Raw genomic sequence first — 19,998 nt, forward strand, 5'->3', positions numbered from 1 at the left:
TTTGCGCTACCAAATCAACTAGTTCCAAATGTAATTATTTTTAATGTTTATACTTTTGCTGATTTTAGTTTTCTCATTCTTTCGTTTCTGTAGTTTAAGTTTAAATTTCACACTACAACTGTGTCGACTTAAGTATTCCCCACCTACTTTAAGGCTCTTTTAAACTGAATGTAACAAACTTATACTAGAATTCTCCCCACAAGAATTGGTAAGTCACTCTTCTTTACTGAAATCCTGCACTAGTAACTTGTGTGGTTTTAATTTTACAGTAGTATCCAATCATATTAGCAGAATGGTCGTTTGTGTGTATACTGAATCACTTATTTTCAGTAGACAAATTCCTTGTTTCATTAATATATACCTATGTATTTACCCATGTAACTGTTATGGCTACATCTCAATCAATTTTATTCTACTCCTGACTTCATATTTAGCCATGTCTTTTTTTTTACTTCTGCCTAAATATTGACTTCCTTGTTCATGAAATATGGCCTTTGCATTATTAGTTTTGTAGATTCTTCTGAATATATTCCTTCAGAGTGTGGCTGACTTCTCGTTTTTGTTAATTAATTTTGCTATTTGTCAACTTGTTTATTAAGCACTATGAAAATCCATTACTTCCATCCCAGCCTTCATTAGTTGCTGCAGCTATCCATCTATTTATTTGCCTTTGTTTTCGGTACATTTAACAGTCTGAATTTAGACACAAGTTTCCATTCAATTGTTTATTTATGCATTCATCAACTTATTTGACCAATTAAACAGCAATGGTTCATCTCTTCACCTGTTGTACAGATTCATTAAAACCAACCATACTTCAAGCTATCTATCTTTCAATCCAAGCGACCAGTCATTTAGTTCATTTATTCGTCTATTAATCCTATCTACCTTTCTTATTTATTTCAAAAACTATCCATCTTCTGGAAGAGACATCTATGATTGCGTTTGGTATTCATTAAATGCTTCGATTGGATTATTTTCTCATTTACTGATCAATAATGGTTGCTGGTCTACCATTGCTGCTGCTCCTTTTATTGTTTATTTTTATTCTATTGATCTGTTTGTCTGTTCATTGATTTGACAGATATTTGTCTGCTTGCTATTTTGAGCACATGGTAGATAGATATAATTCTTTTTGGTTATCTCTCTATATCCATAGTTACCTTCTAGTATTTATTTCCTGGTCAAACATGCTGAACCTTTCTTAATAACACAAGCGAAAAAAAAGAATCGTTTTTATAATTTTCTCTCTCTTATTTTCCACTTTCAGTATAGAATATTATTAAACTTCGAAATAATATGAAGTAGTAACAAGAATGAGGTATTAATGAACTACAGTATCCAATAAAGATGTCAAATATCACAGTAAAAACTTTTTGTGAAATCTGTATTTTTTGTCACTCCATAGTTAAGAATATCAATCGGTTTTAGCTGTTTAAAATTATTTCAGTTTTAAAATATCAAGAACATTATATTCTTTAGTTGGATTTTGGCTGGGTTTATACATTGCTGGAAGCACACATCGTACTATAATGGAACTTTTGCTTATATGATACTGGAAAATATTTTTATTACGTGATGTGCAACCCGAAATTCGCGCACCTTTTATTCTGTTTGCATGAAGATTAGTATTAGGAGCCACGATTTTCCCGTTTCACCTCCGTTTCCCGTCACGGAAAACTTTACTTTTCTCTAAGCTCAGGGTTCAGATATGAATACGTCATACGCAGATCTAATATACTATCACCATCATTATAAATATAATAGTACTGTCTGTTGTATATACATGTAAATACTTCGTAGGGTGTGAATGCATCTTAACCAAAACTGACTGGTATGGAGGGTAATTAGGTCCGTAGGGAAATACACACAAATTTTCAATTTTGTATTTTGCGGGGTTTTTTTAAGCACCACTGTACGTTGTTGATGAATTTAAAACCAAATTTGGCATGATGGTTTGTTGGGTCCATGAGGAGGTACATGCAAATTTACGATTTCACATTTTGTGTTTTGCTGTTTTTATGGGCGTTTTGGTGCTTTTTAAGTTATTTTTTTAAAGAAAACAACTTTTCATTCCATAAGATAACCTTTCATTAATTATATATTTACCTAACTTCACTCCAGGGTGGAGGTACACCAGCTAGTTTACGTAAGGAAAGCATACACTACGCACACATTTCTTATGCAAAAATATACACTATATAAACAGTCGATAAATATAAATAATAACTGTATATACAGATGTTTAAGAAGCTTATATACGAAATATACATTGATTTAACCCAGAATTAACACAGGAGCTACAACTGCACAATGTTTTTTACTCGTATTCATCTATTGGTTACAATAACTATGCAGTGTCAATTGACAGATGGACTAAACTTCTATTTACATATAACTTGAAAACAAAGATATATTAAGATAGTACTTTACATTCAATACCATTTGTTGAGAAACATATTGATTTACAGTTGCATTACACCACCTGTTGTGTATATTCTAGATAGGAATAAATAAACTCACCTTCACTGCTTCAGATACAAAGTTTAGTTTCATAACACCTTTTGTGTGTTCTACCTTTTTTTCCTATATCTTCATTACAGCATTCACTGATTTTCACGTGCTTTCAAAGATACAGGTAAATTAATTTAATTTCTAACCGAACTACCAAGCTATTATTTCTTTCATTGATAAGTTACATTATAAAGTTTATTCCCGCTTTAACAGGGTTTCGTTTATGGATTTCATTGCCCATTTTATTGGTAAAAAATTCAGGTATATAAGTCCCTAAATGGTCATAATGAAATGTAAACAAGACATAAGTATAGATCTCAAGAGTATGGAATTACAAAATTGAGCATTATGTTACCTCGGATGGGTGTTGATTTAATACATTGTGTCAGCTACTTACAGTTGCCCATTCAAAGAAAAAGAACGTACAGTTATGAGAAAGGAATAAAACACTCAGGGGGTAATACCTAAGGGTAAAATCAATTTCGAAAGCATCATCAAAACCTTCAGGAATGTACTAAAGTTTATTTATCCAGCATGTCCCAGTCGTAACTTGATTTGGAGCTAACGTATTGTTTGGTTTATTTTCAGCATTTTACATCATAGTAAAACATTCACAACATGTCATTTTAATTCAGTGTTGTCTTTCACCCTCAAATACTGCTTACTTAACTAATGAATAAAAAACAATGCTTCGTATTAGTTCCTAGAATCATAACAAAACAATTCTACGAGTATACCATAATGAAGGGTTTTTCATTCAAAATAGAAATTTGCACCACCTCCCTCGTGGCACAGCGGTATATCTGCCGATTACAATTCTAGATTCCGGATTTCGACACTTGTGGTGGGCAGAGCACAGATAACCCATTGGGTGGCTTTATGCTTAATTCCAAACAAACAAGCCAAATACAAATCAAATTATTACGTTGTAACCATGTGAGCCACAATTACGACCAATCCAGTTCGAAATTATCCTGTTACTTAATGTTGTTTGTGAATGTGTTTGTTTGTTGGTGAAGTCCTTTCGTAGCTTTTCTATTTAAGTAAATTAAAACATTCCCTAGTGAAGTATTAGAAAATGGTAGGTCGAAATTACAGTAAGTTTATAAATACTAAGAGTGTAACATAACATGGTCCAAGAATGTCATAAGATTTAAACATCTTCACCGACAGGAATGTAATACATCAATTGACCTACCACGTCTAAGGACCTACGCCAAGGTATTTCACGAATATATTTTCTAGCAATAAAAGAAAAAAAACGTGATAATTGTTATTGTATTCTGCAATAAAATCTTAGAGTAATAACCAGTTTTAACCTAATTTTGTCTCACTGAATAAGTACATAATAACTACAGCGCTTTCGGAAAGCTAACCCTTCTTTTCCAAGATATACGGGGAAGAGAGGAAAGGGTAATTGGATGAAAATGAGTTAAAGTAAGGGGGTTTCCTTAAATCTAAAATTCTGTATGAAATAGTTATTGCAGATTTATTACCTCTTACTTGTAAATTGAAAGAAGGTTTCTTCTAAGAACTTGGTTCAAAGTAACAGTCAAAACGATTCACACCTTTATCTTGTATACCAATGAAATTTCAAAGCTGTAACATTAGTAGAAATTGCCATATTTGCGACTAGGACAGGAAGACCAAAACGACAGTAGAGAATGTTTTGGACTAAGATAATTAACGATCATTTAACGTTACAGAAAGAATGTTATGTTTTAACATGATTAACGTTTTAAAGAATCAGAAACATAGGATCAAGTATAATATAAACTGAACGTTTTCAAGTGGAAGTTTAAAGAGACAGACTCTAAGGACAGCAACATTATATACATGAAATAATACAATAAAGTAATATGAATAAGTGAAATGAGTTACTTAGCTAGAAAAATTTATGCTATCAGTGTATTACTTGTTACATTACTAGCTGGTTTTGATATTATGAATACATTACTATATATTTTTAACGTTTTAACAACCTCAACGTTTTAACCTTTTTTTACTAGCTCCTGCATGATTAATAGGATTTGTTGAAACCCTAGTTTGAAGCACTGTTACTGAAAGTAATGTTATCTACATCAACTTGGTTCGACGGCTGTTCAACTGTACATGCACGTTCTTCACACTAGGTGGAGTAGTTTGGTTTTGTTAGTCATGAATTATCTTAATAATAACATGGAGTTTCCTGCAATGAATAATTTAGTCGCTCGTAACTAGCAGCATGTCCTCAAAGCCACGTCACCCATTACACTTTCAAACACAACACGTGATTTTGTGTTCATTCTTTCAGCGTCTTCTATTTAACATGTAATGGATGCCTTAAACTGGACACGTGTTAAATCCCACGTACACACTGTGGTAATCTCCATCTTCGCATAAATATTGAAGTCAAAACGTTCCACATGTTTTATAAATAAAACAACCGGTGCTATGCAGGTAACTTATTACAAGATTAGAATATATGTGTGTGTCCGAGCACGGTTGTATTAAAGTAAGCTGCAAAACACAATAACAAATTAATTGATCTGGTTCCTCACGATAATTCTCATTCGTTACAATAAAAACAATCTATTTAGTTTTATAAATGTTAATATTATAGCTTAACATTCTCACTCGTAAAGAACGCGGACACATTATAGAACTGTTATGAGTCAAGTGTGAAACAAAATTCATAATTAATTCTGAGGCGTATCTTATGTTAACTTGATTGCATAAACTTACTAATGAATAACATGGAATCCTATAAGCGACTGTTTAGAAGAAACCAGATCTCAGTCAATTCTACAAACATTCGTTGTCCTTTTCAATAAACCTTAAAAAGTAGTTGTTTTCAATCGGTCAGTTGACCTAGAGTTGTTTGAATCTAATGAGAGAAAAGTAACGTAAACACTAGCGTTGGTAAAAATGACAGTTTAACTACACAGATTTGGAACTTCAAAGAAATAATGAAGGTAAAAGAATTATTTTCAAAAATGGTAGTTTATTTTTGTAAATCTAACGGTATAAAGAAATACTGAGGATAAATGGGTTGTTGCCTAGTAAGTTCCAGCGAATCATTAAATACATTTAATATATAAATTAAATATATTTGACAAGTCCTATGAATATATTCTACAAGCATTGTGAATACATCTGACAAGTCCTATGAATATATTTTACAGAATTGTGAATATATTTGACAAGTCCGATGAATATATTTTAGAAGCATTGTGAGTATATTTGACAAGTCCTATAAATATATTTTAGAAGCATTGTGAGTATATTTGGCAAGTCCTATAAATATATTCTACAAGCACTGTGAAAATATTTTACAAGTCCAATGAATATATTTTACAAGCATTGTGAGTATATTTACCAGGTACTACGAATATGTTTTACAAGCACTGTGAGTATGTTTGACAGTTATATGAGAATATTTTTGGTTTATGGGGCATTTGATATTTTCAACTCGAACGTTAGCAACACGTGGGATAGGTAATTGCCCACAGCTATGAAGAATAAGTTAATAACTGTCCTTAATTTAGAAATGCTGAGGAGAAGGATGGCAACTAGCCGGAAGCACTCATCGCTTATATTGCCATTGTTAGCAGTTTGTTTGTTTTAAATCTCGTGCAAAGCTACACGAAGGCTATCTACGCTAGGCGTCCCTAATTTATCAGTGATGGAAGGCAGCTAGTCATCAACACTCACCGCCAACTCTTGGGCTACTCTTTTCTCCAACAAATACTGGGATTGACCGTAACATTATAACGCCCCCACGTCTGAAAGGGTGAGCATGTTTGGTGCGACGGGGATTCGAACCCGCGACCCTCGGATTACGAGTCGAACGTCTTAACCCACCTGTCCACGCTGGACTGTCATTGTTACCAAAACGGTGTGGTTAACCGCCATTTTTATACGTGCATAGGGTTATCTGCACTAACCGTTCTTAATTTAGTAGTGTAATACTATAGAGAAGGCAGCTAGTTGTCGTCGCCTACCGCAACTTATTTTAGCAACGAACAGTGGGATTGACAGTGACTATATAGCGCTCCCACGGCTGAAAGAGCGAGCATTATTTACTGAGTTGACAAGTAGAAAAAAATGAGCGAAGAGAATCCGTAATTAATACAGAAAGTAAGTTGCTTTGTTTTTTTAAATTATTACTGACTTAAAGCCCTACAAGTTGAAATGTTTATGGACATGGTAAAAAAAACAAAACATGTTTATTGCGATGCTTCTTTAAAATCGATATGTTCACTTTATGTAATCAGAAAACCAATAATTTCACAAGATAAAGAAAGATAATGTAGGAAAATTAAGAATGCCTTTACCAAAACTTTAACTAAAGGCAGGACAGGGGATATAAATTATTCATAGATTTTTAAATTTTACGTTCTGTCAGAAATATTAAGTAATTAGAGATTTGATTGTTTTGTTGAAATTCGCGCAGGATTAAACGAGGGCCACATGTCCTATTTTTTAGTCCGTAGGCAACTTACGACAGTTGATGATTTGGTTTGTTTTGAATTTCGCCCAAAGCTATACGAAAGCCATCTGCGCTAGCCGTCCCTAATTTAGCAGTGTAAGACTAGAGGGGAGGCACCAAGTCATCACCACCCACCGCCAACTTTTGGCTACTCTTTTAATAACGAATAGTGGGATTGACCGACACATTATAACGTCCCCACGACTGAAAGGGCGAGCATGTTTGGTGCCACCGGTATTATAACCCGTGACTCTCGGATTACAAGTCAAGTGCCTTAACCACCTGGCCATGCCAGGCTCCTTAGATGCTGATGCAACATCGGTGATTCTCAAACAGATTTTTCAGGTGGAGTACCCCCCCCCCCCCCCCAGTGGCACTGCGAAATATTTGCAGACTAACACTGCTAGAAATCCGGGTTTCGATACTCGTAGTGGGCAGAGCACAGATTACCCATGTGTAGCTTTGTGCTCAATTTCAATCAATTAATCAAACCTGGTGGCGTCTTTATCTTCTAGAAGTAGTCATCCCTAATTTAGTAGTGAAATAATAAAGGAAAGGGAAGTAGTCAACGCTACCCGCTGCCAATTCTTGGGGTCATTCTTCTACCAACAAAAAATGGGGATTCGAACCCATGACCCTCATTTCGCGAATCGAGCATCCAAACCACCAGGCCATGCCAAGCCTCCTACTTCTGCTAATCATCCCTAATTTTCAAGTAATAGGCCACCTCTTAACTTCTTTTGTCATAGCTAATAATTGAATTTGACCGCCATTCTTACAGCCACTCACTGTCCCAAAGTGCGAGAGCGCTTTTTTTTTTAAAGGATGAGATGCGAACTACAGAACTTCAGATACATGAGTCAACATGCTAACAACTTTGCCATAATCGGATTCATTAGTAAGAAATCGTTATTTTCATGTTCTCTTTCCTGGAACATTTTACAATAATAAAAACAGGTTAAATTCTACTTTGAATTCAGTGCTTACGATACCATACGGTTCTTATGATTTTCTATACAATTAGCTATGGCCTGGCATGCCTTATTGGTTAGGGCGTTCGACATGTAATTTGCGAGTCACAGATTCGATCCCCATAAATAAGCATTTTAGGCCTGAGGACATTATAATGTGACTTTTAATTGTCCTGTTCGGTTAGTTTAACCAGTGAGTGATGCTAACTAGCTGCTTTCTCTCTTGTCTGTCACTCCTATATTAGTGACGGCTAGCGCAAATATCTCTCGTGCAGCTTTGCACGAAATTTATCAAACAAACATATATACGAATGCCCTAACCTAATTATTAAAAATGACTATTTTTGTACTACATTTTTGTCATTAAGCTGCTGCAGTCTTTAGAGAAATTCTTGGAAATAACTTTATGTACAGGTAGAAGTCGTGATTCGATCTTGGATCTTTTCAATATAAAAGTTTTATGTTATCCCTAACCTAAACGTAGGATATAAACTAATTGGTAATTATCATCTAGTAATGTAAAAACGTTAATAGCTAATTCATAGTTGGATTTGGGTGATTGCCTGAGCGAGTAAATATGGAAAAGATTTACTTCATATATAGGTGACAATGAAACAAAGTTTACAAGCATTAACTTGCATTTGATGAACAACTCAATGATGTCGTAAGTTTGACTTAAACTTGTGTATCTCTATGTTCAAAATGAAGTCACTCACTATCTGCATACACCTCAACCTAAAATATCCGCTGTCAGTGCACACTTATGTTTTGACCGGAAGTTTGTCAGTTCATCATACTGCACAATTTCATTCCCTGTATGACGCATGGAGTGAGTAGACCATTGTCGAGATATGTTAGCTTGTAATCTTTTGCCAAAAGTGAATGTATGGCTGAAGCGTTGTACAACAACAAATGTGTTTCAAGAGCGTTAACTTAAAACTGATTATCCTTTATCGTTCATGCGTAACTTTTCAATTAAGTTATGCTAGGAGAACGACAGGCTTATATTTCACTTCCATAGGACATTAGTGCTTATTATGTAGATTAAGGCTTAACCTGATAAACAGTTGTCTCACCTCGTAAGACTATTAGGTTTAAGGCCGAAAGCACCGTGTAAGAGTACCAAAATTTCAAAACATTGCAATATATTCACTACAAGATAGATGTAAATCATATGGTATTATATCATCTTAACTACACCTTATTGTCGCTTTTACTGACAAGTATTTCAAGCTAAAGTGCAATAGCAAATCTCCACTTTATTTTGCGCACATCTTGGGAGTAGTTATTAAAGCTATTAAGTCTTGGCTTAAGAACAAATTGTTTATATGAATTTGACGATTCAACATACCTGAATTTAAAAGTTTTATATAGCCTCTAACTTCTTCTCAAACATGATTTGTGGTGCTGAGTGGTATGAGCAGTCTGTGCTTTATATAAATATCAGTGATGACGATAAAACCCACTGGTAGAGAAATATATATGTAAAAACGGCTGGTTTGGGTTGAGAATTTTTTTTTTATGTAAAACGATGACCGTAGAAGATCGAACGTTGTTCGCTCCTCAACATAAACATTTTTCTCAACCCAAACCAGCCGTTTTTACATACATATTTATATACATGTGTTTTATCGTCTGCTTTTCAATATATCGAACAACATTAGAATCAACATGTCGAATTATAGGTCTTCCTGAGTTGTTACAAATTTTAATTATGCTCTTTGTACCTGCTATTAGGAATAGAGTATTGTAATTAAGAATAAGGAATGTCAGTAAACTAATAATTATGTTATTTTATTTAAATTCATGAAAACCACAAAATTCATGTTAGATGAACCATAAACCAAAAAGATTCTTCCACACCCAAAGCGCAACGATTTACAATCTTGTGTAATTACTAGCCATTTCATACTTTTAAAAGACATTGTACGATTTTGTAGATAATGTAACATATTTTCACCACCAGTATCTATTAACTGTGTATTTAAAGCAAATGTACACTTTAGACTCCTGTGCTACGTTTGTCAGACCTTTCGCAAGGAATTCAGTGTGGTTCTTACACGTGAATCATTATTGGTTCTACTTAAGAATCAACATCTGAACATTCAGTGAAAATCAAGGCGGACATTGTTTTGAATTGCAAGGAACCTTTAAGTGCAAAGGAGAGTACACGCTATTCTGTTTGTTTGTTTGTTTTTGAATTTCGCACAAAGCTACTCTAGGGCTATCTGTGCTAGCCGTCTCTAATTTAGCAGTGTAAGACTAGAGGAAAGGCAGCTAGTCATCACCACCCACCGCCAACTCTTGGGCTACTCTTTTACCAACGAATAGTGGGATTGATCGTAACAATATAACGCCCCCACGGCTGCGAGGGCGAGCATGTTTGGCGCGACGGGGATGCGAACTCGCAACCCTCAGATTACGAGTCGCACGCCTTAACACGCTTGGCCATGCCGGGCCCTCACGCTATTCTTCCCACTGAAATTGTGCATATTATGGTCGCAACGTTCTTCAAACGTAGCTCTTCGTGGTTATCAAAAATAACATTATCATAAAATCTATAATTAATGTTTGTTCAAGAAGTGATCCGAAAAAGAAACGTGTATGATAAATGCTAAGATTTGGGAACTAATATTTACAAATGTTCTAGACCTGAAGATCTTTATTGTTTCAAATTTATGATAGAATGTTGGGTTTCCGAATTCAGTTAATGTTTTATGAGGTTAAAGAATATCATGGTTTTCTATAAACCACTTTGGTTTTACATATACTAATATCGTTTTTGTTCGAATACTTACAATATTTACTCTTTTTTTTTGACAGAAACCAAAAATTGTGTTTGAAACACAAGATTACTCGAGAAAAAGTAGTTCAACATTATGCGTTAAAATGACACTCACTCATATACATGTAAGTTTAGCAAAAAAACAAAATGTAATTAATTTTTGGAAATTTCTTTCTTCCTGTCTCTTCACACGGCACAAAACAATTAAGGAGTACTCGGTCTTTGTAGTACTAAAGCCACTGTTTACAAACAATGTTTTTTACACTTCCTCTCAGTTGACTGTCATACAAAGTTCATGATGACCAGCAATGAGATCCGAAGATTAAACTACAAATAACTGGCTATTCAGTATACGCTTTTAATTAATTGGCGTGTCAACATATGCTATGTATAATGGTCTGACACAGTTTGGTTTTATTTATCGAACAAACCGTTCATGAACAAACTAGGTTTCGGATACTTTGAGAAGTGTTTTTCACACGGAATGAAAGTTAGCCAATCGCAACAGTCTTTTCAGATTTGCTACAATTATTTTGAATTGCAGTTATGAGAATACAGTACTTCTTTCAAATCAATTTACTAGTTGCTCGGACATCTGGACACAACATAAGAAAATACCTGTTATCTTTTGGTTCTGACTCCTCGTGGTCGTAGGGTACCTTTTACGAGATTGAATTAGATGTTTGTAGCTGCATTTAACACACAAATGAAAAAAAAAGGCTTCGTAAGATCACTGTGTATGCTAGACACTCAGCGTCATTCATTCTGCTCAAATCTAATGTATTGTATGTCTTGGCTTATCCAATTGAGAAAAGACAAATAAAGGTAAAAACATAACTCATAAAAAACAGCAAATGTATTGTTTTTTTAAAGGAGTTTATAGAACAATGTGTGAAAGCATTTTACATCAATTATATTATGCAACAAACTACGCGTGATACATTTTATTCGCAAAATTTAATATACTCTTTTCCATAATATTTCATATCAAATAATATCTGTATATTTATATTTAGGCATGAAGGTTGTAAAAAACAGAAATAACGATCTGTTAAATCCTCGTCCCCGTCTCTAATCTGTTATTATATTTTTTTTATCTGACATCTAGTTCTATTTCACCAACTAATATTGGAAAAAAAGACCAGTACTTAAATATGTTGTGACATATTTTTAGCATTTATTGCATGTTAACCTAAAGTACTTAAGCTCCATCGTGGAATTCTAAGGTGACCTTATGATTCATAGAGGTCTCAGTGTACCAGTCAGGCGTCTTCATTTTCATGATTACTTCTTTAACTGATTTTTCTTTTGTCGTTTCCTGAATATAATTCAATTCAATCCTTTTTAAATGCACATGTTTTAAACCTAACTTCTCATATTCGTTTTATTTTCCTGTTTTCTTTTCACACACACATACACAAACAAGTTCTTTTATTATTATAGAGCAAAAAATTAAGAAAATAATACCTAGGTACACACTCTAAGGATCCTGTTAGCATTCGGGCAAAGTTTCATGTCTCTAGCTTCTTTCCTCTTGGAGCTATGACAGTCACACACGCGCACACACACACACACAAAGAGAAACAAACTCTTTTATTATCATGGATAACATCCAGGTAACTCATTATTCATCGTGAAATAAAGTAAGACCGACGCACTTCAATGCACTAGACTTTGCAATATACTGGGCCAATATAAAAATTCCTAGAAAAACAACTTTTCTATTTTGAAAACTATAGGAATGCATTTCACTACAATATACATATATATATTTGCACGCATTTACACGTGATTTTATGTAAAAACCACACATTAAATATACGTGAATATTCATCACGGTATGTGGAAACGTGCACTGCTGTGTAACTTTTTGTCACGTTAATAAAGTATCCGTTTTTAATACAAAGTAAATTTATGTCAAGCGTTGAGCATTTTATTTTTCAAAACATATGAAACTCTTGAACTTTCTGGTGGTTAATAACATAGTTAAGAAATATATAATTTGTAGAGAAGCATTATCAGTGTTGCGTGTATGGTTACAACATTTGTTGAACATAAAAGATGAAAATTATAAACAGTAAAGGAAAACGTAAAATTCTTTCTACAATTTTATGAACTCAAACTTTGACCGCACATTATAACAATAGGTTATTTGAAGATTCAATAGTGTTTAACGCTTTCTGGGTGTGGCCTAGGTTTTAGCGTGCCTGGTATGTGAAACCAAAGGTTCTAACTTGTGACCCGTAGCTGCAGAAATGCCGCCCTCCAAAGGCAAAGCGGTATGTCTGCGGACTCAACCCGCTAGAAACCGGGTTTCAATACCCGTGTCGGATATAGCACAGATAACCCATTGTGTAGCTTTGTGCTAAATTCCAGACAAACAAGCAGAAATGCTCATATACCTTGGAGCAGTTTGTGCACCCATGAAAGTAACGGTAAAGTCCCATTATTTTGTCAGAGGTGACGGTAGGTGTCGTTAATTAATTGCCTTTTTATTTTTTTCGAAAGTTCTTATAAATAAATAAACGTTTAACATGTGCATTATAAGAAGGTGGCCTGATAACCACATAAAAATTAAATACTATGTGCAACTAGGCGAGGAATTCCAAATAGAGAAATATCTTTGTCACCCACTACTTACTGAATATAACCTGTCACGTTATGTGACACGACGTGGTTTAGAGGCTTTTAATATTGTTTTTATTACTTTGTACACGCTGGAGGCGCTTAGCAGCGACTATCCAACCTCCATTTATTATGTCCTGTCGCAGTACTTTTGTCAGCGCGTAGTACATGTAACGTTGCGCCATTTCTAATTCGAAACCACCGTACGAAGAAAAGACACTAACTGGCAGAATCGCATTTACTGTGTAGGTTATTATTATTAATTATTGTATAGAACGTTTTCATAATCACTTCTACTTTTGTCCCTGTTACCAGATGTAAATAAAAGGATTTTTATACTACCTTTATCGCTATTTTGCACTCGGGAAAGTTAGCAGCGTTCTTGGCACAGACAACTCTCCTTCCAGAAAATCTCTTCAGTGTTCTTTTAGTCGTAATACCCGGTTTGTTTGTGACTTGTTCCTCTAACAAACGTGAGTCACTGTAGCTGTCTGATTCTCCACTTTGAATAGTGAAACTGCTAAATCATTTTTTCAAAGAGAGGTATAAAATGTGTTAGTAATATACGAAACAACTAAGAATGATACATAAAAAGATGAAAATGTTTACTACAGATAACTCGAGTAGGTGTTGCTGATGATTCTTGTGAAACTTCGACGCCCGCGCAAACATTTTATCTGTCTTCTTTATACCTATTTTGTATTTTATTAGTTTCCTAAATTTGGTAGATTTCCCCAGAATGTAATGTGCTATTTTATTAGATTATAAAGTTTTCAAAATAATAACTCCTCTTCCCCGTCAGTTTATCTTTTTGTTAAAAAAAAACATAACTGGAAAAAATAAATGAGAAATATTAGTTGACAAAGAGAAGTCTTAGGGAAACTTAAGAACTGGTTAACAGTAGAAACGATCTTAGGCAGGAGCGTATTACATTAGCATTAACACACGATAGTTGGAACTCTATCTAAAACTCTATCTTTCTTCTGTTAAAGAGAAACAAGATGGCGCTTTTAATATTTTAAATTAGAGGCTCACATTTTAGTAAAATAAGTAAAAACATTCAATGTTTGAAAATGTACAATAATTTACTGTATAAGTTAGAAGTACAATATACAATTAAAATTTATACACGTTTCGGTGGGAAAAGTTTCACTATCTTCAGGAGATCAGAAAAACACAGGAAATTTTATTTTTTATTTTATATCAGCGAGTGCATGTTTTTAATTTGTATATAATACAGTGTCATTCACATTTTTTCGAGATCCATTCTGTAGATGACTGTGTATTATATGCATATTATATACGTGAACCTGCTAATGTAAAAAATAAATAAATTTCCTGTGTTTCTTCTGCTCTCCTGAAAATGGCGAAACTTTTGCCATCGAAACGTGTAGTTTTTAATTACATTGAGTTTATAAATTTTATATTTTACTTTTAATTTATGCAACAGATCGTTGTGCATTTTTAGCTTAGAATGTCTTTACTTATTTTATGAAACATATGCACAAGAATGGTCAGAGAATATAATGATATCTTTAAGACCTGATCTAATTACTAATATCCGTAACTTGGGCTTGAACGGAGATTGGAATGCAAGTAGGCCGAGCGACTACATCAGAGAACTTGGGAGTTAGGTAGAACTGTCACTAATTTTTAACTAGTAATCATAGGAAAAGAAGTCGGTCATATGCATCCGCTGCAAGAAGAAATTCATCGGTATTTGAACTAAAGTGGATTTTGCAATCTTCCGATCCACTGCCCTACACTCTAACTACTAGACTGCCCTCTCCACATCCAGTTATTAAAGATAAACTCTAAGCAACATAAGAATGCGAATTAAATACATTCCCACCACGAAACGTTCTGTAATAAACTAAGAACGTACGTTTTCGTTCACCAGAGGTGGTTACGATGACAAACATTTATGTGTATAACTACTATTCTATTAGATATAGGTTCTTGATGCAACTGATTAGGGATATAATTTCTTATTTACAATTTTTATGCTTTCACTTTTTTTACGTGAATCAGTTACCTTCCTTATGTACGAAATAGGTTGTGTGCAATATCTTAATTTATAGGTCTTGTCCGGTAGATAAATAAGTTGAAAAACTTACGAAAAACACATGATCAAACTAAAGTAAGACAGGATTGAAAAACTTACGGAAAACACATGATCAAACTAAAGTAAGACAGGAAATTTCATTTGGATGTGTAATACAAACAGATAAGCTTTAATTGATACTTTTCAATTTTCAAGAAGTTAGTAACTGAACACAGTATTAAAACTTATTGTCGTTATACGAGACGTTTTTAGTTTTGAACGTGAGGAAGCCAGAAGTCCGTGTTTTCATCGTCTTATTAGAAAATATTTCCAAGTTCATTCACTGCTCGGCTCCATTTCACACTGTACCTGATGTAACAGGGCCTCTGTTATAGATAATTTTACATGGTTATGTGAGGGTGGTTTGTTATATACTTGCATTTAGTTACTTCCTGGTTCGACTTCGATGTTTTCACACATATTTTTAACATTGAAGTGTCTTTGGCTGAAATGTCTCTGTGAATTTTCTGTGTTTTGAAATTATTCTGTCTATCTTATTACAGCAGACTATTGTACTCATCTTAGTTCTGCTTGGGCAGTAGCTTGTGGCGTATACTCTGACCAGAAACGCTGAGGAAAAGACACGTGAAGTTCCACGTGCGATATTACACAATGCTATGTCAGAGGGTTGATGTGGCAGCTAAAATCCAATAACAGGAGCGTTAACTGAGCGAAGTGGCGGACAAAGAACAGCCGGCAACCTGCTTTAATGTTCGGAAGAAGAACGACGATATTAGCCTAGCAACAGCTGCTCACTTGTTGGGTTTCTTTCCTCAAGCTTGTTGCCAACACAGCTGCACAACTTAGACTTTTGATGCCTATGGAAACAACTACATTCGCAAAACAACCTTGTCTTACTCAATCATAAAATATCAGAACTTCCTTGGTGTAGGTGTTTCAATGGGCTTTAGTCCTTTAGTCGCCAGAGTTAGGCTTTTGTTGGTGTTTAGCTTTTTCTTAGTATCATTTGACATTTATGAAAAAATAACTGAAATAATAATAATAACTTATACGTGATTTACACGTCATTCAAAGTTTGACAAACAGACGAATCAAGCCAAATGAAAACTTATGGTGTTCTGTTACTGGACTGATTTTTACTAACATACGTAGAAACAAGGGATTTGAAAATACTGAAGTTTAAGCAATCCATTTACAATAATGTAATGATAAGCTTACCATAGAGTTTTCACCTTGAAAATAAATCAAATATACTACATTGTATATCTTAAACGTAACCACTTAAAATAAATATAACCACTTCATGGCTGTACCAATCTGATTAGTGACAAATCTCACCACTTCATGGCTGTATCAATCTGATTAGTGACAAATCTCACCACTTCATGGCTGTATCAATCTGATCAGTGACAAATCTCACCACTTTATGGCTGTATCAATCTGATCAGTGACAAATCTGACCACTTCATGGCTGTATTAATCTGAACTTAGTTATGTATACTAAACAGTAGCGTGAATTATTCATCAAGACACATTTACAAGTTTTTCCACAGGTTACTTTAATAAGGTACCTTATATTAACGTGTTTTATCAGGATATATTCAGTAGATATGTGATATATAATATCAAACAAAGTTAATACATGTATTGTTAATTCGAGATCTTTTCTTATCTAGGAACTTGAACAGGGATAGGTATTAGAATTCGATTTATGAGAAAGTCCTAAACGATTTTACGACGTAAGCTCAAGTAAAATAATTACATATTGATTTTTAAAATATAAAACCCTACTGTGATTGTACATCTATTTTGTAAAACGTTTGGCAGATCATATGAACTTTGGATCATATATACTGAAGCCCAGCTTTAAGAAACAAAATACATTTGCTTCTACTTTGTTATATATAGAATGAACTGAGCGTTTTTAAGCAGCATATAACATATCGCACTGTTCTTAAAATTGGCTAGCAAAATGACAATAAATAGTTTTTCGGTAATTTCACAATAACATTTGGTCATATCATGTTATTAGCAGAACGCCCATGGCAGACTTAATCCTCCTCAGACCAGCTAATATTTCTGTTCGTGTTCTGTCACTGAAAATAGTTTGCGTTGTCGTTAAATAGCCGGTGCTTCACGCGGCGCCATGTCTTAAACTTTAACTTGTGTAAAGTTACTCAAAGCTGTCGATTTTTACTTGATAGGTGTCGTTCAATATTTGTTGCGGACTATTACATTTAATATATCTGGTGTTTATGTTTATATTGATATCACATTACTGAGAAAGTGTTTGTAGAAGAAATGCAGTATTTTTCTTTTGTCAGATACAGATAGAGACATACGTGTTTTTTTTTTTGTTTATTTGTTTGTTTGTATCGGATATTCGGGCAAAACTAAACAAGAACGATCTGTGCATAGCTAGTTCTAACTTTGAAATTATAGACTAGATAGAAAGGCAGTTAGTCAACAGAACCCATTGCTAAATATTGGACTTCTCTAATGAGACAGTCGTATCTGACAGTCATTCTTATAACGCACTCACGACCCTAAAGTTCCGAGTGCATTTTCGTTTTGGTAACGTGTTCACAGTCCGTCAGACTAGTCATCAGATCACGCTTGTCCCAAGTTTTTCATCCTGGTATTTTATGCGTATTTCTACATAGTCGGTAACTTCAACTTACTCAGTGCATGTCTCTATTTTCCAGTCTTCCTGTGTATAGTTGAAATATTTTTCATAGATGTTCATCAACAGATAACTTTACCTGATTTGTGTTTTTTTTTATATTGTGAAAATTCCTACCACGTAAGCTCCCATAAAAATAATAGAGAAAACTCAACAAAGTACATACGACACCTAATAGTTATAAATAGAATGTGCTGCCTCGTGGAAGATTTGAGTCGTTCAACCGATTATTGTAAATATCGATTTTCTCTTTTCTAAAGCACTTTTTTATTCATAGATTTATATATACCTACACACACACGTATATAGTTATAACGACCACTATGACATGAATTATGTTATTTTTTGTTGAAAACATAGTTTCTTTAGAAAAAACCTGACAAACAATTTTTACTAAGCTGTCATCAGCTTGAAGCTTAAGCAATCAGAGGACAGAACGCTGCTTTCAGCATCATTTAAACTTTGATATAAAGTATCTTTATAATGTTTATTTCACTATAGCAGGAATGTTTAATCTCATACATCAATTTAAAGTCCAGTCACATAAAATGAAACGATGTCACAAGTAAAAAAATGTATTATCGATAATTACAAATTATCTTCACATATATTAGAACATTCAAAGAGAGACTGTATGGGTAATATATTTATCTTAAATGCGTTTCCTCATATGTTTCATTAAATCCCCCTTAATCACGTAAACGATAAGCCTAAGGACTTATAAGATAAAACTCGGGTTTCAATACCTGTCGAAGGCATAGTACAGATAGCTTACTGCATAGCTTTGCTCTCAGGCACAAACAAATATTTTATGAAACACGGAGTTTTTTGGGTTACGTTTAGATTCATGCTTTGTGTTGTGTACTACTGAAAACTAAATAAATAATTCTATTTAATGTATATCACTCACGCATGTTTTTTTTAAACAATTGCTTCTATTTATTTTTTGCGAATATGTCATTACGAACATTTTCAAGCTCACTTCGATTTGAGTTATAAAAGTCTTACAGCAACTATATTATTGTACAAAGAAACAATAACAAAAAATGTGAAGTATTTGTTTGCCCTGCATGACCAGCAGGTACTCGACTCGTTATCTAAGGGTCGCGGGTTCGACTCCCTGTCACACTAAACATGCTTGCTCTTTTTCCCGTGAGGGCGTTATAATATGACGACCAATCCCACTGTTCGTTGGTAATAGAGTTGGCGGTTTGTGGTGGTGACTAGCTGCCTTCCTTCTAGTCTTTCACTTTTAAATTACGGACCGCTTCGCAGATATCCCTCGTGTAGCTCTCTGCGTAATTCAAGTTAAGAATAAAACATTAAATTGTATAAGTATCATTATTTATATAAGCATCATATTGTAATATCTGTTGTGATTTTCATTGTATAGTTATTTCTATATAGATGTGTTTTATATCACTAGGATTTATTACAAGATCGTTTATTTAAATTTATAAACCTTAAATTACATTCTAGCCGACCACTATTATAAATATAGTAATAAATCTGTTGGACAACCATTTTCACATGTTTGATAATAAAGTAGTGCAGTGACATTTAATCAAGAAACTATTAAAAGGGACCACGCGACATAGTGCCAGCGTGGTACGTGACCCATTATTGCCTTCCCTTTTGTGTAGCTTTGCGCGAAATAAAACAAACAAACAAACGATTAGTTTGTTTCGAATTTTGCGCAAAGCTACGCAAGAGCTATCTGCGTGAGCCGTTCCTAATTTTGCAGTGTAAAACTAGAGGGAAGGCAGCTAGTCATCACCATCCACCGCCAACTCTTGGGCTACTCTTTTACCAACGAATAGTGGGATTGACCGTAACATTAGAAACGTCCCCCTGCATGAAAGGGCGAGCATGTTTTGGAGTGAC

The 19,998-nt window shown here is 34.2% G+C and overlaps 1 long non-coding RNA gene across 1 annotated transcript in view; it reads right to left on the bottom strand.

Annotated features, from left to right (window-relative positions):
* Window positions 1-13,959, bottom strand: part of LOC143237606 (uncharacterized) — a 31,204-nt gene extending 17,245 nt beyond the window's left edge. Inside the window, exons 1-2 of the long non-coding RNA XR_013020160.1 lie at window positions 13,709-13,959; window positions 2,524-2,623 (exon numbers count right to left, since the gene is read on the bottom strand). This is a non-coding gene — a long non-coding RNA (uncharacterized LOC143237606). The remainder of the gene's footprint in view (window positions 1-2,523; window positions 2,624-13,708) is intronic.
* Between the last annotated feature and the right edge of the window lie 6,039 nt (window positions 13,960-19,998).

The sequence above is a fragment of the Tachypleus tridentatus genome, chromosome 13 (genome assembly GCF_004210375.1).
Source record: "Tachypleus tridentatus isolate NWPU-2018 chromosome 13, ASM421037v1, whole genome shotgun sequence".
Classification (NCBI taxonomy): Eukaryota; Metazoa; Arthropoda; class Merostomata; order Xiphosura; family Limulidae; genus Tachypleus; species Tachypleus tridentatus.